At 45.1% G+C, this 22,996-nt stretch overlaps 1 protein-coding gene across 2 annotated transcripts in view; it reads right to left on the reverse strand.

Moving 5' to 3' along the window:
* ZHX2 (zinc fingers and homeoboxes 2) overlaps positions 1 to 22,102 on the reverse strand; it is a 59,691-nt gene extending 37,589 nt beyond the window's left edge. The window contains exon 1 of one of the 2 annotated variants that reach the window (XM_060277649.1): positions 21,608 to 22,102. The gene's annotated coding sequence lies outside the window, so the exon portion shown is untranslated. The remainder of the gene's footprint in view (positions 1 to 21,607) is intronic. The other variant, XM_035124552.2, reaches the window with a different exon arrangement.
* Between the last annotated feature and the right edge of the window lie 894 nt (positions 22,103 to 22,996).

Genomic DNA, 22,996 nt, shown 5'->3' on the forward strand with positions numbered 1-22,996 from the left:
TTCCAGCACCCAAATAAATAAACCCATTCCATGACAGCTTAAGGCCACCAAATTGGTTACCAGGCTTTGATGGACAGCTATGCCGAATGAAATCCACTTGATCTGAACGTCCCACTCCATGAAGTGTCTTAGCCAAAAAAATTGACATCTACATTTAAGACTATAATTAATATTATTAAGATTCTTTTAATCCTTTTGCTGTGATTTGTCGTAATTACACTGTGTAGTTTCTAAAATGTTGTTCATTACTGTGAGCAACATATTTCTGAACTACAAGACTTCCTCTGTGTGGTTAGGGGCTCTGCAGTACATTTCATTGTCTCCAGGTATGCGTTATTTATTTTCATTTATTAATTATTTTTTAAAATCATTTTTTAAATTAATTTTCCCATACAAACAGCCAATTGACATGTAATCATATTCCAATTAAAAACAATAAACTAAAAAAAAACAAATTGTAATCCAAATTATTATTATTTTTTTCTGGACTTCCCATAGTCTCAACCTCTTGAAGAATGTCTCTCATGTCTCGTTCCTGCCTTCTTCTGTTGTTCTCCTGTTTTCCACATTCCGATTTTATCGCTTTAAAGTTCTCCATCCCTGGCTATACGATTCTCAATCATGTCCAAAATCATATATCCTTACACCCACCGAGTACAGCTTTATTTATAAATATATATTTCTCCAAATGTCTATTTGCCAGCATAGCTTTTCCTGACTTCACTCCAATTTCCGATCTGGGCTGTTATCCAAGTCCTCATCCAAAGTTTAAGGACGCAGCAATTCCCATGTCGTTAAATTGTTACGTTATTCCCATCCGGGCTGTATTTTCATTTATTCATTCAATTTACATCCCGCCCTGCCTCCTGAAGGACCCAAACTAACTAGAGGCTTTGCCGCCATTATCATCATAGATTCCCTGCTCTCAATGGAGGAGGGAACTCCTGGGAGCCAGGACAGAACTCGAGAATTCTCCTAAGAATCATGTGACCACAAAGATCCACAAAGAACAACTGCATATTCCTGCACTGCAGGAGGTTGGAATAGATCAGGGGTGGTGATCCTATGCCACGTGTGCCAGAGGGGGGAACTCAAGAGCTCTCTCTGTGGGTACGCATGCAATCACCCCAGCACAGAGTTTGTAGGGGCAGCGTGCGCTGAGTAGAGCAGCACATGCGTGAGTAGCGGGTTTGCCGCCCGCAGGCTGCAGCAGAAATGTGAATATTCCATTCCGCTGTCTTAAAGTGCTGAAGTGCAAGTAAGCCCAGCAGCATTTTGCTCCCTCCCGCACAAGCGGGCTTCAGAAGTGCAGCCCGGCAGGCTAGCCATCAAATCATAGGATTGTGGGGAGTTGGAAGGGAACCCGAGGGTCATCTAAGTCCAACCCCCCCCCTGAGATGCAGGGATCTCAACTACAGCATCCATGGCAGATGGCCATTCAGCTTCTGCTTTGAAATCTCCCAAAGAAGAGTTTCTTGAAGGGAAATGATCAAAACAGCCATGTTGTCTGGGAGTAATTCCCCTTTTCATGATTTCCCAAACAATGATAATGCCAACTTTTACCTTTCAATAACAAGTTGTTTGTATCATTGAAAGCTCTGTTATTGTGTTTTTCTTGTAAGACAAAAGATGTTAATATATGAGTTGGTTTTTTTTTCTAAACTAAAACCTCAGTATTCAGGTTAAATTGCCCTGTTGGCACTTTGCGATAAATAAGTGGGTTTTGGGTTGCAGTTTGGGCACTCGGTCTCTTAAAGGTTTGCCATCACTGGAGTAGACGATCCTCAGGGTCCCTTGCAACTCTACAATTCTATGATTACTGTACTGTTGCTTTCTCAGAGCTTATATTGCTGCTGCCAACTCCTAGCCTGCCCGGTGGTCTCCTTGCCGCAACGAGGACAGGGCAAATTGGGCTACCCCTTTGTCAGTCAGACAGGTAAGCTGGAAAACACAACTGGCCTACCGGCCTGTTCCAGTCCTTGCCTGCCCAACTATTTGACCTGAGCATCAAGCACCTTGGGTCCAAACAAACTTAGGCTTTAGCAGTTTGCTCACCACCCCCTGCCCCCAATGCAACGACTGCAAAGTCCGTTGCAAGCTGGACTTCCCCCAGTCAAAGCTCGTTGCTCTTCACCTTCGTTACTCAGCGACCGCAACAAAAGTCATGACTCCCAGAGGAGAGGGAAAGGAGATGATGACCTATTGTCTGGGACACAATGTTCCGAGCAAAAGTTCCTGCATAGAATATGAAAGCTGAGTGAATTATTCAGGCTCCGCGAATATCTGCAAGAACTAGCCCAAAGTCCTCTTTCTGCTGTTTTTAAGTCTCCAGCAAAAGATTCGTTTCCCTAAATATCACGTCTACAGATTGAGGCTCTCCCCTTGCCCTCCACTGCCTCTCTTTCCAGCCGCACAGCAACCCACGCTTTATGTTCAAGCAGAAAAATCGATGCGGCAAACGAAGAAAATCAAGCCTAAACTAAACCCAGCTCAGAGTTTAGAAAACAGGAAGTGGCAGGATGGGAATCCCAGCTGCTCTCAGTAAATGCTATCAGAGGATCCATGCATTAGTTTTTTTTTTTTAAGTAACTACCATCGACTGAGGAGTACTTGTGTTTTCCTTTAAGTTGCATTTGGTCTCTGGCTATGAGACAGGCATACATTTTCAAACAGCTAATGAATTGCAGCGATTCGTCAGGGGAGCCGAGGGTTTGATGCCAAAAAATTTGGCTCCGGAACCTCTCTTTGCCACTAGCTCTCATGCAGCAGCAAGACAGCGCCTATGTGCGGCCTTGCCAGAGGCAGGGCTTCCGTTAAATATTAAGAGGCTGTTTGTTAAAATAACATTGCCATGGCAACCAGGGAAAGCTCAAATAGCGCCAGGTGGCTGTGCTGGAGCTGCTGACTCATGACGGCATGTTAAAACTGCCAATCAACTCCTATCTGGATGATCTCGCTCCCTCTCTCAAGACTCTCTGCATCGACAGGAAGGGCGGTGGGAATGCAGGCAGTTGCTGAGAAAGCAACAGGGATGTGGGGAATCTATGGACGTCTGGGTGTGATGCACCCAAACCAGCCCCAAACCAGTTGGCCAACGGTCCAGGGTGATGGGAGATGTTCTGGCAAAGGCTCTCCCACTGTAAAGTAATGCAAGACTCTTGGGCTTATTCCAGCAATAGGGGAGCAGGGTTTCTCCTCTTCCACAGTTCCCCAATCCCCTACACAACAGTCTTCCCCAACCTGGGGCGCTCCAGATGCTGCCGGAATTCCAACACTCACCAGCTGCATGGCCAATGGTCATTTATGTTCTAGGCTCCCATCTGTAGCACTTCATGCTCAAAGTGGTATCCTTGGCAACAGTTATGGGAACAGTTAGGGAAACAGTCACCAAAGAAACCTGGGAACTGTAGCTTTTTAAGGGTGCTGAGAGTTCTTAGGAGGCAGGGGCGTACCCAGCATCTGGCAGGTTAGGGCTCCTGCCCCCCTCTAGAAGCAATAAAATTAAAATAAAATAAACACCCGACACGGCAGCTTGCCGACCAGCTCCCTGAAAAGCGGCTCCTGCCCCTCCCCGCCTGACTGTCGGGCAAGGCAGCGGCTCGAGTCCGGAGAAGCAGCCTCCGCAAAGCTGCTGTTCTCCCTTTGGCTCCTTCCCTATCTCGCAGCCCCAGCGGGGCTCCTTCCCTCCCAGAAAAGTGGCTTCCCCTCTCCCTCCCCACCCGGCAAGGCAGCGGCTGGAGTTGTGAGCAGCAGCCTCAGCAAAGCTGTTCCTCTCCCTCCCTGACTCGCTGTCAAACTGAAGGAGGTTTTCCTGCAAGCTCTTCCTTCCTTCTTCTTCTTCCTCCTTTTTAGTTCACTTTGGTCTGGCAAATTGTGAAAATTATTACTGTATGATAAATGGCCTCAAAAGTTTTGCTTTTTAAAATATCTTTTTTGCAGCAGCTCCTCCTGTGCCCAGCCCATTGTTGATCTTTGAGCTCAACAGCCACATAAAGAAGGAGCTGTGAGCTCAAATACAATTCACACCCCAAGTAGATTTGCCTGGGGGCAGGGATTTAATTTGCATCTTGAAAATCCCTGACATTCTTTTGTTTCAAAGGAAGAACCTGTGTATTTCAGTTCTTCACCTCAAAGAAATGCAAGCCCCTCTCTTGAGCTGGTTTAGGTATCCAAAGCTTGCCAAATTATAGCAAACTGTTATTGTCATTTCTTAAGTGCTCCTCTGGTTCCTGGTTTATGCTTTCTGGGCTGTAGCTCAGTATAGATCAACCGCCTTGCATTGCCTTAGGACGGTTCAGTTGCAGGCATGTCCAGGTAGAGTCAGAAACTCTGGAAAGCTGCTGCCAGTCAGTGTAGACAATACTAAACAAGACTGACCAATTGACTTAGTATAAAGCAACTATAAACAAGCAGCTAAGCAGTTTACATTAAATAATAGGATGAATGGTTGACTCAGTGGATCATGTACCTGTGAGTACCATATTTGCAGTTTATCAGGTAGTAATTGACAGCATGTACACGGAACAAAACTGAAAGGCTATGTTGCTGAAGGTTGGGTCTATGAGAGCATACTTATTGCTATGGCAGCAAAGCACATTATTGGCGGGGCGGGGGAGTGACCAATATGATCCAGGGGTTGGAGCAATTCCCCTATGAGGAAATGTTACAAAACCTGGGGCATTATAACTTTTAGAAAAAAGGCAAGTAATTGGGGGTGGGAATGAGAGATTTTTATCCTTCTCATAATACTAGAACCAGGGAATATCCAATTAAGTGGATGTGAAATTCAATCTATTTCAGCATTTTAACTTTTTGTACGTTTTAAAGTGGGGGGGGGGAATCAAGTTTTGTAAGAACAGAAGGCACCTCACCTATCAAGTCTTTGCTGGAGAGAAAATATGTCTGAAGATCTGCATATGACCTTCTCCACCTGCCCCCCTTATTTCTCTTCTTCCCAGGAGGGGTGAGGGGTTAAAATTAGGAGCTGGGTTTGATTTGATCACTGGCAGTTTATTAATCTTTAAATCCTACCTAAGATAAAATGAATCAGCCCTATAGATAGGTATAGATAGATCCCCAGCCAAGCTCTCCTGGGCAGCCCCATTGCCACTGCAGAGCACTCCTTCAGCTCACCAGGTCTCACCTGGTGAATGGGGATTGGGCTAGAGGGTGGTTTGGCAGGGCACATACCAAACTTTCTGTGGGATGGCCGCCCCTGGAGCCCTTTCCAGTGACTGCCACAGAGAAGCCTGTTTTTATATTTATTGGAGTATTTTAATCATAGGATCACAGAACTAGATGGTTGGAAGGGACCCCTGAGGGTCCTCTAGACCAACCCCCTCCAGTGCAGGAATCACAGCACAAGCATCTCTCCCAAAACAAGTTTGCTCTATCTTTCCTGTGAACAGCCCTTCAGATACAACAGAATCATTCACATAGTTGGATGGGAACCACCAGGATCATCTAGTCCAACCCCCTGCAATGCAGGAATATTTTGCCCAACATGGGGCTTGAAACCACAACATTAAGAGTCTCATGCTTTACTGACTGAGGTTTGTTTATGTTTCCTGTTTTATTTTCCCAAGCAGAGATAATGTGTAAGCGTGGTGTCAGCTCCCTAAAAAAGGTCAGTTTCACCTGGGCTCCGTAGCCCCGCCCACATTCCCACTTCGTGGCCCCTCCCCTCCCGTGTCTTGGCCCCGCCCCTGAATGACCATGGCTTGCCCCCCCCTAGTTTTGATCCTGGGTACGCCCCTGTTAGGAGGTGCCTTGTCTCCTCACAGAGCTACAAATCAACCCCTCTTCTCAAGGAACTCTGGGAATTGTAGTCTTCAGAGGGGACATAGGGTTCCTCTGACAACCCTCACCCAGCTTTGCAGAGAAAGATGTACAGTACTGTATACTGTTTCTGAATTTTAGATATCCTGCTGCTTATTTCCCCCCTCATTTTTCAAGAGGCTATTCCTATTACATGTGCATTATGTTTAATAGTTGCATCCAATTTAAGTGGGTCATAACATGTTATGAGGCTCTGTATTTCACAGGGTTGTAAAATTTACTGCCGGGATGATACTGCGCATAATTTGGACACTGCTGCTTCGTATTTAGTTATTATGTTCGTTATATATTATGCACTATTGTGTATTATCTATTGGGGTGCATGGTTCATATTACTGAATTGTATTTGTACTGCATAACTGTTTTAATTTGCATCGTCTGGATGTTATGTTATGTACTGACATATCAAGTTTATTATGTTGTAAATGTAGAGCCTAGAACTGGTGGTCTTTTGACAAAGTTCGTGATTTAAAGGTTAAAATAAATAAATAAATAAATAATGAGAGTGCTAGCCACAGGACCCCCATCCAGATATCGTGAGAAGATATTGCTTACTTTTAGATGACATATGATGTCCTTGAGAGTCCCATGGACTGCAAGAAGATCAAACCTATCCATTCTGAAGGAAATCAGCCCTGAGTGCTCACTGGAAGGACAGATTGTGAAGCTGAGGCTCCAATACTTTGGCCACCTCATAAGAAGAGAAGACTCCCTGGAAAAGACCCTGATGTTGGGAAAGATTGAGGGCACAAGGAGAAGGGGACAACAGAGGGCGAGATGGTTGGACAGTGTTCTTGAAGCTACGAACACGAGTTTGACCAAATTGCGGGAGGCAGTGGAAGACAGGAGTGCCTGGCGTGCTCTGGTCCATGGGGTCACAAAGAGTCGGACACGACTAAACAACTAAACAACAACAACATGATGTCCTAGTTGCTATGCTCTAATTACTGCATATTTGTGCTGTTGTTAGTGTTTTTGGCAATGTTAAAATGTCGTTTTATATTAGTTGCCTTAAGATTTTTGCATGTTTCAAAATTGTTGTGAGTTGCCTGGAGACCACTCGGTGTTAGGCAACTAACCAACAGAATAAACAATAACATTGTATTTTAACCATCAATGTATCGCCCTTCACCAAAATAGGTTCCAAGGCAATTTGCACAATTAATATATCAAATCCATAAAAACCATACAGTAAAAGCAATCGGCTGATACACCAGCCATCTAGAGAGCTACAGGTTCCTTAATCCTTGCTAAAGTTTCCAGGTACAGACCCCAACTTAACAAAAGGGATTCTGCCTCTTGTTGCCTTAAAAAGTAATCTATGCTTCTTATACCCTTAATGAGTTTATAGCTCTCTATTATGACAGTTGAGCCCTTTTTTATGATAGTTAAAACATTTTAAGCACAAGGTAATTACACTTTGCAATTAAAATCCACATCAGGCCTATGAAATCAAAGAAGTGATATGCTGTAAGTCTTTTGAAAAAACAACAACAAATAAATATATGCTAATGAGTCAGCTAGTCAGTTGCAGAATGAGAATTTTAGTGTTCACAGTATTTGGCTGTGCTGTCTGGGGTGGAGAAAAGTTGTAGTTTGAAACAGCTGGATGACAGGCACCCAGTTGCAGAAAACCAAGCTATAGCTCCTTGTTGCTGTGTTTGGGTGCTTCAACTCATGTGGCTATGACAACCGCAAGCAACGGCTGCACTGAGGCAATGCAATGGTGTTTGGTTCAGGGAACAAAAGCCTTTAATAAACCTGGTTTGGGGTTGAAGAACACATTTTTCTATAAAAGAGTCTTCTCAAATCTCACTCCAATTGACTTGTCAGTTATTATTCAAGCAATAATCAGAATCACAGAGGCAAAAGCAACTCTCGGTGGAGCGATAACAAAATGGAGACAAAGAACGACTGGTGCAACACTGCCCAGCAATTTTTTTTTAAAGATTTCAGACACAGAACTGGGACTTGCAAAGGATTTGAAAAGAGTGAACCCTGTTAACTTTACCTTGACTGATGTGGAAACTCTGTCCTTGCGGAGAGAAGAGAGGCCTTCTGGATACTAAACAGCCCATCCCAATCAACGAAAAGTTGGATCTCCCTCCCTAGAGAAGCTAGACTGGCTCCCTCCTTGCTGTCCCTCCGACTAGTCAGACCTTGGAAGTTGAATGGAATCTGTTCCGTAAGTCCATTCAACTTCCAAAACCAAAGCACAGCTTTTGATTGGCTGCAGGAAGCTCCTGCAGCCAATCGGAAGCCATGGCAGACATTCGGCTTCTGAAAATCGTTTGAAAACTGGAACACTCACTTCCGGGTTTCGATCGTTCAGGAGCTGATTTGTTTGGGAGCCAAGGCGTTTGAGATCCAAGGTACAACTGTATCTTGTTCCATCAGGCTTTGGGTAACTGACTGCTCTTAATGAAAAGGCTGGTGCCATGTTGTTTTGATTGTAATAACATGTATAGTGGTACCTCTATTTACAAATTTAATGCGTTCCGAACGCACATTTGTAAGTCGAAAAAAATTGTAAGTTGAATCCCATAGGAATGCATTGGGAGAAAAAATTTGTAAGTCGAAGCAACCCTATCTTAAAATTCGTAAGTAGAAAAAATCCTATCTAAACCGCATCCAAGATGGCGGACGGAGCTCCGTTCGTAAGTAGAAACATTCGTAAGTATAGTTATTCGTAAGTAGAGGTACCACTGTATTTTTTAATAGACCTTTAATATTTATATAGTTTTAGTTTTATTGATGTTTAATGGCTTCTTGTGCCGTCATCGTCCCCACAATGTTTTTAGTTGTTCCTATTTTATCTGTAAGCCACCTGAGTCTCTGTCAGGTGCAAAAGGCAGGGTATAAATAAAGAATAAGAATAATTTATCCCCCTAAATTGGACTGGGTGTGTGGTGGGGGAACCCAGGAGTGGATGAAGCTAATTGTTTATATAGAAGGAAAAGATCCTGGGTTGAGAATGTGTTGAGGCACCTCGACCCTTAATTCTATGTCTTCCCTTCTGAGCCTATGTTTGGCATCTGGTTTGATTGATAGCTGCCAAAGTTTGCCTTTACTAAGCAAACAGCAGACTTTGGAGGTCACTGGCATGCATCAACAGTGTGGCAGTGGCTGCCAGTCACTCATCTCCCCAGCTGTAGCATCAGGGGCGGAGCAAGCAGGGGGGCAGGGGGGCGGTCCACCCCGAGCGACGCCCTGGGGTGTGTGTGACAGACACTCGGCCTCCCTAGCCCGCCCCTCGCCTCCGCCTGCAAATGCGCAGTCCGTTCGGGGTGCCGCTGGCATGTGGCGGCTCCACGGTGTTCCGCACTCGCTCGGTGGCCCTTAAGGGATCCGGCGCTACGTAACGACGCATGCATCGTTATGTAACACGCATGCGTCGTTACGTAGCGACATCGCGCCCCCGGATGCATGGCAATTTGCCGCCCCGGGTGTCGCAGCGTCTCCCTACGCCCCTGTGTAGCACTACTTGGCTCTGTGGTGGGAAGACTATATAGCTCTGCGGCAGATTTCCCAAGATGCAATGCCTAACATTGACACTGGTGGGTATTGCATCTTGGAGACTTTGCAGCTACCCAGCCAAGGAGCAGCTCTGCATCCAGAAAATGCATCGAGAGAGAAGAGGTGGTAAGCGACTGGTAGCAGAAAACAGGCGGATCCATGTCATGTGAGGTATCTAGTGGGGCCAAGGGAGGCCAGGGTTTCGTGGCAGAGGCAGCAGGAGCAGCAACAACAGGTCTCTCCAAGGCCCAGCATCCCTGCCAACTCCAGATGCTGGCCCTGAACAAAGTAGGCCATGCAAAGCTGCTACCTGCACCCCTGCCCTAGGAGAAGCCACCCAACATTATCCAGAGCTGCACACAGCCGAGGAAGAACAGGAAGAATGATGCTCAATGGCCAATGCCTTGCGTGATCCAATTCACAAATAAGGCAGCTACCCAGTAGTAGTGACTGTTTTGTCAGGGAAGCACCTCTCTGCAGTCAATCATCTTTTCACTGAGAATGCAGTTTGAAAAACAACTCCCGTGCATTAAATATCACAATAAAATAATCAGTATGGGGGCAAGGAATGCATGCCCCAGGCACCCCTCTGTACACACCGGCTTGCAATACATCAGAATGATTTTTCATCTGATGGCAGTTCACATTAGAACTGCATTACATGATCCAATTTCCTTATCGATTTATGTATCAACAAAAGGCCTGGGTTGCCAAAGTGGATGTGAATAATTGGGGCATGTGTTTCAGAGCAGAAGCAACCCCAGCTCCCCAGCACCAATGAAAGTAAAGAATGGCACCTGTTGCAAGGAGGGGGGCAACAAGAACGCCTTTGAGATGCTACCTTGTTGCACCTCCCGTTGCTATGAAAGGAAAGGAAAATGTTAGAAGGAAAATGATAAAAGTGAAAGGAAACAGAACAGGGAAACTTACAAACACACTGCGTAGATTTTAAACACTGAAAGCATTAGAACTCTTTTTGAGGAAGGCTGTTTTTCCTCCAGAAACATGCCCAAAATGAGAAACTAGGGAGCAGCATGGGAGAAATACACATTATCCGTGATGTCACAGACACTATCCAATAGGTGCCCATGGCAGATCCACAAGCAGAATTATTATTATTATTATTATTATTATTATTCCCCGCCCATCTGGCTACGTTTCCCCAGCCACTCTGGGCTGCTTCCAGCACATATAAAAACATAATAAAATGTCAAACATTAAAAACTTCCTGATACAGGGCTACCTTCAGTTGTGTTCTAAAAGTTTTGTACAGTCGTACCTTGGTTCTCGAATGCCTTGGTACTCATACGTTTTGCCGCCCGCACGCCGAAAACCCGCAAATAAGTATTCCGGTTTTCGAACGTTATTTCTTTGGAAGCCGAATGTCCGACGCGGCTTCCACAGCTTCTGATTGAGTGCAGGAAGCTCCTGCAGCCAATCGGAAGCTGTACCTTGGTTTTCGAATGGTTTTGGGAGTCGAATGGATTCCTGGAACAGATTAAGTTTGACAACCAAGGTACCACTGTAGTTCTTTATATCTTTGACATCTGATGCGAGGGCATTCCACAGGGAGAGTGCCACCACCGAGAAGGCCCTCTGCCTGGTTCCCTGTAGCTTCACTTCTTGCATTGAGGGAACCGCCAGAAGGCCCTCGGCGCTGGACCTCAGTGTCCAGGCGGAACGATTGGGGGGGGGGAGACGCTCCTTCAGGTATACAAGGCATTTAGGGCTTTAAAAGTCAGCACCAACAGTTTGAATTGTGCTTGGAAATGTACTGGGAGCCAATGCAAATCTGCAAGGCTGATGCGATGATAAATGTGTGAAGTCTAGAATGTGCTGTGGTATACTGTACCTTGTTATTTTTCACATGCTTTCCCCACAGCATTGTACCTCAGTGTTTGGGCTGAGGGATGGGGGCAGAGATAGTGGTATGGGGTAAGAAGGAGGGACTCTAGGGGGTCAATAGGAGGGAGTGGCAATGGGCCTGGGGAGAGGAGTGAGCAGGGACACAGCCCCTAGTTAATCACATTCACATATTTGTGAAAAGGGAGACAAAAACCATTGCGACAGTGAGAAAGTGACTCTTGGGGAAAACAATGGGGGGGGGGTAATTTTGGGTCTTCAACTCCCACATCATGCAGCCCAACATCAAGAGGGCCACAGACCCATGGTTCCTGGTGCAAAGCAAGCTACGGTTGGATATAAACAACTATAATGAGTTAAGATCAATCAACGAGGCTGCTGCTGCTACTAAAGGCAATATGAACTTCCAAAGTAAAATTAATCAAAAATTGAAGCTGGCAGCTTTGAGGGTGGGGAGGCGGGGGAAGAGAGGGGGGGAGAGATTTTAGGGGAGAGAGGCAATCTAATTAATTCGCCACGGAAAGCAAAGAAGTAATGAACTAGCTCTCAAGTACTTTTCCAATCTACAGTTCCTTTAGCTGAAAGAGATGTGCTTGCATATTTCTGCCAATGGTACAGCACCGAGAGAATTTAAATGCCGGCCAGGAATCTAATTAAGAGCTGTCTTTCTCTTTAAAAACAAGATTTGCGGTTTGAGTAGAAGTTGCTTGCTGGAAGAGGGGTGAGGGGAAACTGTAGCCCACCCTAGTCTCCCATCCCCTCCTGAAAAACACATGGAAGACACATGAAGACAGACATCAGTTTAGCAAGGCCAGCAATGTCTACTTTGAGCAGCGCGGCAGCAACACCCTTTTCAGGATTTTAAGCGGATGTCTTGCTATCTGGGGGTATTGATTATTGAACCGGGATCTTCTGCATGCAAAGGAACTCAAAGCTACCATAAACTGTAGCCTGGAAGAAGCAGTAACGCTCCAACAGTCCTTCATTGCCCCCTTTTTCAGAGCTGCATCTCAGGGAAAAACGCCACCCTTCAAATATCCTGGTTGTCAGGGAACAACTATATCTGCTCGCCTCTCCGTTCCTTTATTAGAAACTGGGATAGAAAAGCTAGGAGTCAAATTGCTTCTGGGACCTGGGTTGTGGGCACCAAAAACAGACTGTCTAGTAGTCGCCACTGGGTTGTGTGTGTGTGTTGTTGGCAACACTTTTTATTTCTTATTTTGATAATCATGAACCAATACGCAATTCATGTAAGTGACACCTTGTTAATATCAGGCTTTTAGCAGAAATTGTTAATACATGTTTAATTGGGTGCTTCCTTGCACTAAAAAATATTGGTACAATACTTCAGTTTTCCAAACACTCTACTCTTTATTGTTAAACTCCTTAATGCATTGTCTATCCTTAACATATACTTTGAGGCTATAAAGCACATACATTTCAGTAATTCTTGCATGTCAGCCAGGTGCAATAATAATAATAATGGCACCCAGACTTTTTGAGGTGCTCGCAAACAGAGAATCCTTAGGTGCAAAGTGTGCCTGGCGCCCTGCTAATTTCAAACCACGATTATTATGCATGCCTATGGCATCACCATGATTTGCCTGACACAGCCCTGCCCACTTCATGAGGCTTCTTTGAACTCTGGAACAAAAATTCACTCCCCATTTCCTTTAACATGGGCAGGGAGGAGCGAGTACCGGTAGTTCTTTCCTGGAAGCTGGATGGCTTCACCACCAAAGAGAAATCCGAGGCTATTTCTTTTTCACCACGCCAAAGCAAGTCAAACGCACTCGGACTTTAGCCCAACACCAATTTGTTGGCCTTGCAAACAAGTCTACAAAACCACTGTACCTGCCCATATATTCAAGTACAACTTAATAGGTGAAAAACTTCTGTAGAGCTTCCCTGTCTTGTCACCTGGAGGGAACTTTTGCTTGCCACAGATTACCATCTAAGTGGCTATTTAAGTCTGCATTAAATGCTGAACAACAATTTCTCCAGCACTCCCTAGGCTGCAGCTAAGTGGCAGAAGATAGAAGTTTCCATATTCAGTTCCTGGCACCTTCAATTAAAGTGATATTGGGTAACAGGTGGTAGGGAAGACCCTCCCTCTGAGACACAGAAGAGCCAGTGTCAATCAGAGCAGACTGGACTGGACTAGACAGGCCAATAGACAAACTCAGTACTGTATGTGTTCACAGGATGCCACCACCTCTCTCTTTCCTGCTGGCTGCAGATGACCTAAATTGCATTTCGCCTTGGCTGTCTGTTGTTAATTGATTTCTTGGAGCTTTGTGGTTTTTGCAGGAAGGGCTCGTGAAAACCGAGGGCTGGGTAAAATAACCTGGGACAAAAGAAAGAGGCTAACCGATTGCTAACTAGGCAGGAATAAAGAAGCAGTAAACCTATCTAGGCCAGAGCTCTGTTTACAAAGTATCACACAGTAAAAGGATACTGTAGATCTTGATAAAATGCACACATTGTGACAAAGCCTGCGGCCTAATGAGAGTTTCATCTGCTTAAGAAATGTGAAACAGTCAATTTCAAAAGGTATTTGCTTCCAATTAAGTAACCTTTTCTCTGTTACTTGGGAGGAAGCCCCAGTGAACTCAGTAAAACTTACATGCCTAGGACTGGTATGTCATAGCTGCCAAGTTTTCCCTTTTCTCGCGAGGAAGCCTATTCAGCATAAGGGAAAATCCCTTAAAAAAAGGGATAACTTGGCAGCTATGCTGGTATGTAGAGGCATTAATTAGCCTTGCATTTTAAAACCACAAAATATTTAGGTTAAACACAGTTTAGTGTGTTGTTCAAACTCTAAACTGTGGTTAGTTTTAACTACAATTGGTTAAAATAAACCAGGTTCAGAAACCAGTTTGAAGCTGCCCCAATTTCCACTGACTTCAGTTAAAATTATCCATAATTTGTCAGGTTCGGATGATCCAAAACAGAAACAAATGCTTTTGAGCATCTCCTCTCAGCCACACTATAGGAAGGATGTGGGTAGCACAAGTCCAAGGCTCCCCCTACACTAACTGTCATCACAGTAAACTATGACACCCAAGTCAAGCTAACTGCTTAGCTGAATAACAGCTAATCTTCTCAAAGAGAAGATCATGGGATAAAACTGGTCCTCAATGGTATTACTTAAGACTGGAGGTCAGGAATGCATATTTGAATGTTTCCCCATGTTACAAAGACAAATAGCCTACTAGGACAGCCCAATTTTATACTTCCAGTTATAAGCAAAAACAAGTGTTTTATAAGTTATATTATAGCTGTTCTCAAAAACAAGCCAACAGGAATAACAATTACGACTCAGCCATTATGACCCCAATTACAACATAAATTAATTTCTTAAACATATAATATTCCAGTCTTTTGCACTGGGGGAAAATGAATTCGGAGCAAACAGTAATTGAAGCCTGTAACTGGAAACATTACAAAGGGGGGGGGTTAAATTGGTTAGAAAAGTAGCATGTCACATAAAGAAAGTTCTGAGCCTAACCTCTGTAATATTGGTTTTCTACGTGTCGTGATTCATATAAATATGCGTGTACAGTGGAACCTCGGTTTATGAACACCTCGGTTTACGAATTTTCGGTTTACGAACGCCGCGGACCCATCTGGAACGGATTAATTCACTTTCCATTACTTTCAAAGTTCGCTTCAGTTTATGAACACGTCAGTTTATGAACAGACTTCCGGAACCAATTACACCCATGCTTCGGGTTAAGTACGCTTCAGGTTGAGTACTCCGCAGACCCGTCTGGAACAGATTAATCCACTTTCCATTACTTTCAATGGGAAAGTTCGCTTCAGTTTATGAACGCTTCAGTTTTATGAACAGACTTCCGGAACCAATTGTGTTCATAAACCGAGGTACCACTGTATAAAAGACAGAGCTGAGTTTTGTCAACTCGCTCTGTCTTGTGAGGCGAGACCCTGTTTATCCTTACCAATTTCCACTTTTCCAACACCTTCTCCTGCCATTTCACATCTCTGCATAAAACCAGATGTAAAGTGGGTGGAATGACACAAAATATTCCGACTGGACCAGACGTCAGGGAGCAACTAGGGCAAGCGCTAATGAAATCACCTCAATCCTTGAAAACAGATGGAAAAGGTGCAAACCTTCATGGCCTACATATCACCAATTCTAGGCAGTGTTAATTTCTATGTCAACAAAGACACAGTTCTATATTGATAGCTCAGAAGCTGGGGAGGCGGAACCAGAGAGACAACTGTGGAAGAGTATACAAAAAAACTGCAGGTTCCCCCCGCCCTCACACATTTATAAGTTTCTCTTTTTTGTTTTTAAACCTTCTTGGTATATGGAATCATCTCCACAGGGACCCCTGTTTTTGCTAGATTATGGGACCCAAGTCAGACATACAACAAATTGCTTGGTATGGAGAGCCCTTGTTTAGGGTTCCAGCAACCCAGCTAAGAAACTCTGTTCCGAGAGTAGCCAGTGTGGTTGCCTCCAGATGTTTTGGTCTATAACCTCCATCAGATGGAAGCTGCAGTCCACATCTGGAGCGTATTCCAGCTCTATTCCACCTCCCTCCTAGTTTTCTGGGGTTGTCCCCCCACAATTCTCCATAGCACTGTCTATACTATAAGAGGCCACAAGACTTTTGCCGTGACCTATACAGTAGCTTTATCTGAAAGCTGCCTTGAGTTTGATTTTAATCACAGAAACGTTGAAACATATCCATTTATAGAAATAATATTTGGACAAACTTATTCATGTTGTTTCCTCGTTTCATCCCTTTAGCTTGGGGTACAGAATCTGTTGCCTTCTAGATGTTCTTGGGAGCTCCTACTTCCATCAGGTCCAACCAGCATGGCCAATAGTCAGGGATGATGGGAGTTGTAGTCCATCAACATATGGAAGGCCAGGCCACAGATTCACCACCCCTGCTTTAGCTACATCCAATGACACGGAGAAAGAGCAAGGGGAAGCAAAGTGTGAAGCCACTTGCTATTATATACGGACGCTTCTTCACTTATTTCTACAGTGCTACCTTGGTTCTCAAACTTAATCCGTACCGGAAGTCTGTTCCAAAACCAAAGCGTTCCAAAACCAAGGCGCGCTTTCCCATGGAAAGTAATGCAAAATGGATTGATCTGTTCCAGACTTTCAAAAACAACCCCTAAAACAGCCATTTAACATGAATTTTACTATCTAAGGAGGCCATCAATCCACAAAATGAAAGTGATAAGCAATGTACTGCAGTCATACAATCAATCCATCAGTAGCTGAACTGGGTTCCACACAGTCACAAAAACAAAAACGCAAAATAAATAGCATAAACAGACAGACCTCAGCGTAACACTCAAAACTGAAGTGTGGCACTCAAAACGGAAGCATAACACTTAAAACGGAGCACGTTCGGCTTCCAAAAAAAGTTCGCAAACCAGAAGGCTTACTTCCGGGTTTGCAGTGTTTGGGTTCCAAGTTGAGTACTAAGGCATTTGAGAACCGAGGTACCAAGCATTTGTTGTGAGTAAATGCTTCTTGAAGCACGTCAGGGAAAGTTCACATTTTTTAAAGAACTGCTTGGAACAGTAAAAGTGTATTGTAATTCCTGATTTTACACAGCTGTTGGCAGAAATAAAAATGGGGAGGGGGAATGGTTTATTCTTTACTTTTACACAGAATGATAGAAAAGTTGAATATTATGTTGGAAAGCTGTTTCTGTTCAGGAAATGGAAAATTCCAGGATATGATAGCGATTTCCAGAATGACTGGAAAAAACCTCAATTCTATTAAATTTAAGCTATAATTGCCGAACCCTCTTAGACATGCTCCTGTCCTGCTGGAACCAGAGGGGTTTAAGACAAGCCGAAGTGGGTGGTGTCCTCTTCTTCTATGGCTATGGGCTTTTTAAAGGGTCAAGAAAACCCCCTGGCTTCTGACACCTCACTCTCCCATCAGCTACGGCTTCCATGCTTCATAAATCTCAGTTCCTCTGTTCCCATTTTTTAAAATGATTGTTGTTGTTCTTATTGCCAGAGCAACAATGAATTTAAGCACACTGTATTAAAAATAGCTCAGTAATAGGAAACTTGGAACTTAGGACTATATAGAAGCATTTGAAGCTGTCCTACATGAACACCAAACAGACAATGATGTTGATGGTCAGACTTCCTGTATCTTTGCATTTCTCTATAGCCTAGCTGTCTTGTTTGTGTACGGTATGTCCCCTGTTGGGACCACAACTTCTTTTCTGTCCTTTCCTTTCAGCCATCCCCCCCTAGAAAATTGCTCCCTCTCCTCTGAAGTTTCTACAGTATTTTGTCCTGTTTGGGAACAATTATAGGTACCCACACATTTCTCTTAATGGAGCAAATGACAACTTTGGAGCGTGTAGTGAGAAACCACAAGGGTTTCTCACTCCAGTAACTTACTCCAGTGCTGATGTGATTCAGGGACCTCTACTGACCACCCCTGGGCATTTAAAGACTGTCTTGTGAACCATTGGTCCATCTCGCTCAGCTCTGTCAACTCCGACAAGCAGTGCAATCTCCATAAACTCAGGGGGAGATGGTTCTCAGCTCTCTACTTGAGATTCCCTTTAACACAAGATGATAGAAACTGAACTTGGGACTTGCAAAGCATATGCCCAGCTTGGGACCCAATGCATACCTGCCCACAAAATCTCTATAGTGCTACCTTGGTTCTCAAATTTGAGCCGTTCCAGAAGTCCGTTCCAAAACTAAAGCGTTCCAAAATCAAGGCACGCTTTCCCATAGAAAGTAATGCAGAATGGATCAATCCGTTCCAGACTTTTAAAAACAACCCCCCAAACAGCAATTGACCATGAATTTTCTTATCTAATGAGACCATTGATCCAAATGAAAGCAATAAACAATGTACTGCGGTCACACAATCAACCAGTAGCTGAACTGGGTTCCACACAGTCTCTCTCTCACACACACACACAAAAGAGAGCCACAAAAACACAAAATAAATAGCAAAAACAGACAGACCTCAGCGTAACACTCAAAACAGAAGTGTGGCACTCAAAACGGAGCACTTTCGACTTCCGAAAAAAAGTTCACAGACCAGAACACTTACTTCTGGGTTTGCAATGTTTGGGTACCAAATTGTTTGAGAACCAAGACGTTTGAGAACCAAGGTACCACTGTACTACAGATCTGCACAACTAGTGCTCCATCAAGGCGTAAAAATCACAAGAACAGTTGTGCCGGATCAAACCAAAGGCCCATCTTGTCCAGCACTCTAGGGTGGTTACAGTGGCCAACCAGATGACCACAAGCAGCCCGCAAGCAGGACCCTGAACACAGTAACACTCACTCTACCTGTGATTCCCAGCAGCTGGCACTCACTGGCTTTCTGCCTCTAACCGTGAAGGTAGAACACTGTGATTAGTAGACATAAATGGGACAATGCTAAAGCTCCTAGGTTTGTTGCCTGTTAAGAACGGCAGCACAGTGGGTCAATAGTTGCAGAGTCCTGCTTTACTGAGGCTTCGGCCCTAGACACATAAGTTAGCGTTCAAATAAACATGCCCAGGATTGAGCTGTGAATACCAAATCCAGCAAAGTTCCCGATTCCGCTTTCAGAATGTAAGAAAAAAAAGACCTGCTGGATCAGGCCAAAGGTCCAGCATCTTGATCTCATGGTCCCCAACAAGAAGCCTGTGGGAAGCTTGCAAGCAGGACCTGAGTGCAGTTTTCAACTGGGCAAAGTGGATTTGATAGCTGCAGAAATTTCAAACTGTACAGAGCTGCCGTTCACATAGAAAAGACAAGTCCTGTGCAACTCAAAACCTGGCTTGATTGCATTTAATCCAAATACTCCCACTCATTTTTCCCATCACACATTTTTATTCCCCCTTTTTTGTGGGGCTGGAAACTGCCCCCTTCCTGTTCCCCCATCTAGCTACAAGTGTTAATTAACATAGCAAAACTGGGGTGATTGATTGTATTAGCACCAATTACCACTACTGTGCATGGTCACAGTTTATTTTACACAAATTTAAGCTTTAACTGAATCGTCACAGACTGTATTTTTTTTGAAGGTCACTCATCACTATTTGACCCTACTGTTTACATCAGGCATCCCCAAACTTCGGCCCTCCAGATGTTTTGGACTACAAGTCCCATCTTCCTCGACCACTGGTCCTGTTAGCTAGGGATCATGGGAGTTGTAGGCCAAAACATCTGGAGGGCCACAGTTTGGGGATGCCTGGTGTACATCCTCCCCCCTTTATGCCCATGCATATATCAATCAACTGAGGACGACACATTATACATTTGATTACTGGAGTCTAGGCCATGAAAGCTATTCGTCAGTGGAACGGTCTCCCTCGAAAGGTTGTGGACTCTCCTAACTTGGAGGTTTTTAAGCAGAGGTTGGATGGCCATCTGCCATGGATGCTTTATTTCAAATTCCTGCATTGCAGGGGGTTGGACTAGATGACCCTTGGGTCCCTTCCAACTCTACAATTCTATGAGAGCACACGCCGTAATAACTGTAGATTCCTTTAGGGTGCAAAAAGATTATTTGTTGTTGCTGCAATAGGCTCACACCTGCTCTGACAGCTGCCTGCTTCTTACTGCTCTTAACTAACAAGTGCATTAGGATCGCCACAATTCAGGGTTCAAAACCTGAAGCTGCCAAAAGTACAACGTGCCCTTTAAAAGGAAAGACAAGACAACCAACTACACAGCTTTTGGGGGGGGGCAGACTAAATTCCTCCAGCAGGCAAACAAAAGGCAATCAGGAAACAAGTCTAGGGCTCCAAACCTTCTCACATGGCTTTGAAGTCAATCAACCAGGTGGAACTTCACAGCAAATCAAAACTTCACTTCCTCAAAAAAAACCAAGCCTCTCCCACAGCACTTTATCTCAGGGGTTGGGGTAGCCTTTGTTGCTTTCTCTCTTTCCCCAGTGAAAGGAGCAAGTCCAATTGAAATCCTATGAAAATAAAAACTGATGGGGGGGGAGGAGAGGGGAAGGGGAAGGTTTTTTGTGTGGAAAAGATAGAACTGGAAGTCTCTCCAAAGGAAATGTGGAATGACGACCAGAACACGTTAACATTTCCCAGGATTGTGGAGATCTTTGGACACAGGATCAAATCGGAAGTAAAACCAACAACGGTTAGGAGTAACCTTTTTTTTCCCATTTCGGGTTTTGTTTCGGTTTTTAAACAGGGCGTTGGAATACACCAGGCGTTTGGCAAGATATTTTAATTTCTTAGCAAAAAGAGAGAGATTATCGCCCCTCCCCACCCGCTATCAGAAGATGGGGTAGTGGTGGGGAAATGGGGGGGGGAGGGTTAGCCCGATGCGTGGCTTCCACAGAGCCATTATTTCCTATTAATAGAGGAAAAAACACGTCTCCTGTCAATTTACAGATTTTTTCCGGGGTTGCAGGGGGGGCGGGGAGAGAGAGAGAGACTGCAGCCCAGCGCGTCATGGTGCCTGCATGAAAGACAAATCTGGCGTGTGCGTGGAATTGCAGCCCAAAACCTGTGCTTACTCGGAGCCTGGGGGGGGGCTACCCCTCCCCATTTCCACCCCCCTCCCCATCTTAAAACTGTGACCCCGTCTTCCAGGAGGCGCGCTGGGAACACAAGGGCAAAGGCGTCCGGCCCCCCCACCCGCTCCACCAACGTTGCAGTTATGGGGGAAAGGAGGGGGCGGGGGAGTCCCTCTTCTCCAAGCCTGGATTTCCAAGATCGCCTTCCTCGCCTCTACGTAACGCCTTCTCGAAAGCGGACGCCATATTTTGTGTGGCTGATGTCGACATAGGGAAACGTAGACAGATTTTTAATGTTTTTTTAAAAAAACACCACCACCAAACCCTTCGCCTTCTCTCCTTGTTTTGCCTCCCCCCCCCCGCCCGGCATGCAGCCCCCTCCTCTCTTAAAACAACAACAACTTGAGATCGGCTTGAAGAGAGGACGGAGGGCCTCCTTTCCAATACTCGTGCATGTTTTCCTTTTAATCCGATTTTTTTATCCCTAGTACCCTCCCGGCTTGCCACCTTCCTCGCAATCTTTCCTCTCTTCAACGCCCCTCCCTCCCTGCCTTCCTCCCCTCCCCACCCGCTCTCAAGTCCTCTTAACAAACAGGAGCTGTTTTTTTTTTTCCTCCCCCGGAGGAAGCAAAAGTTAGGTCCGAGAGTGGCTTGCCCGATCGGTCGGGCTTACAGGGCAAAAGCAAAGAGCATCTTGAGTCCATGTGGCAAAGGACTTAGCAGCAGGGTGGTTGTTTTTGGTAAAGAACCGCACTTCCTTGTTCCTTCTTCCTTAAAAAAACAAACAAACCAAAAACCTAATAATAATAAGGGCGGAGGAAGGGAGGGCGAACGTTGTTTTCTTTTTCTTTCTTCCTTCCCCTTCCTTACCTGCGATCAAAGCTTTGGAACGCCGAGACACGAACTTTCCCCGGAATGGAACTCTCGGTGCGCGTTCGAGAACGCGGGGGAGCCGGTCCGGGACTCTCGGTTTTAACACTCGGCCCACCGCACCCCCCACCCCACCCCCGCCGCGAAAAGAAAGCAACCACCACCACACGCACGCACGCACACACACACTCAAGCACACACACAAAAACAACAACCCCAGTAGCAATTTGGGGAGAAAAAATTAAATTTTTTTTTTTTTAAAAAAAAACCCCTCTCCGATCGGTGGTGGTGATCTACGCCAAAACCCACATGATCTCTTACGTCAGCTTGCGTATTTGCATACGATACAACCCGCGGCTCTTGTAGCAGGGTCCTTCGATTTGGGACAAAGTTTTCATCCTCTTTCTTGTTTTTTTTTTCCCCCAACGTGAAAAACCTGCAGCTACTTTTTCTACCCTCACCACCCCTCCTTCCAAATGTCCTGCCTCGCTTAAAAAGCATGCCTTCACCTTCTGTTAATTAATCAAATCATGTCTTCATTCTGTTCACATGCGGGGTTTTTTGTTGTTGTCTCCGCGTTCTTTGTTACTTGCATTTTGCTCTTAACTTTAATACAGTGTGGAGAAAAAGAAGAAGTTTAAATTTGCTGGCGGAGGAGGGGCGGTCGGAAGAGAAGGTTGCCTCTGATAATACCAAGGATGCTTTATATTTATATATATATCTAATCAATTCACTTCGATAGTGTTGCAGTCTTTCTTTGGTTATTAGTGCATGGTCGGGTCCGAGGCTGCAGTAAGCGCTGAGCCTACTCGGGAGTAACTTCCATTCTGGGGTCGAGCTGCAGCCTCACGCGCGATGCTTGGGGACCAACCCCACTGGAGCTCCGTGGGACTCCACGTGCATGCTGAACTCGGGAGAAAGTCCTCACTTCGTTCCATGGGTCTTGCTCCCTCGTAAGCGAGCGTGGGACTGGAGCCTTCGGACCTCGATCTTGTGCACGTTTGCAGAAAGGAAACCAGACTGCTTATGTAGAAATCTGGGGAACAGTGTTAACACACTTGTTCGCTTAAATGACCTCGATGTAGCTGTGCGCTTTATCTCCTCCGAAAAGTCTCTCTGGCCTCCCATGCTGTATTTCCAAAGTACAGCAACCGCGCAAGTTGTCGTAATGGATCCGGACCACTTTCTCATCCGCGCCCCCTAACTTCTCATTGCAACGCCGGCGCAAAATGTTTCTGCATTACGCACGCGCGCACAGGTCCCCAAATCCGGACGCTGGATCCCCTAGAGTACTGTATAGGTAGAAATCATGCAGGGGGGGGGGGTTGCAGGACTTCCTATGGAATAGAGTCTAGATAGCTCCTTTTCCACACACACACACACACACAC

The sequence above is a fragment of the Zootoca vivipara genome, chromosome 8 (genome assembly GCF_963506605.1).
Source record: "Zootoca vivipara chromosome 8, rZooViv1.1, whole genome shotgun sequence".
In the NCBI taxonomy this organism is placed as follows: Eukaryota; Metazoa; Chordata; class Lepidosauria; order Squamata; family Lacertidae; genus Zootoca; species Zootoca vivipara.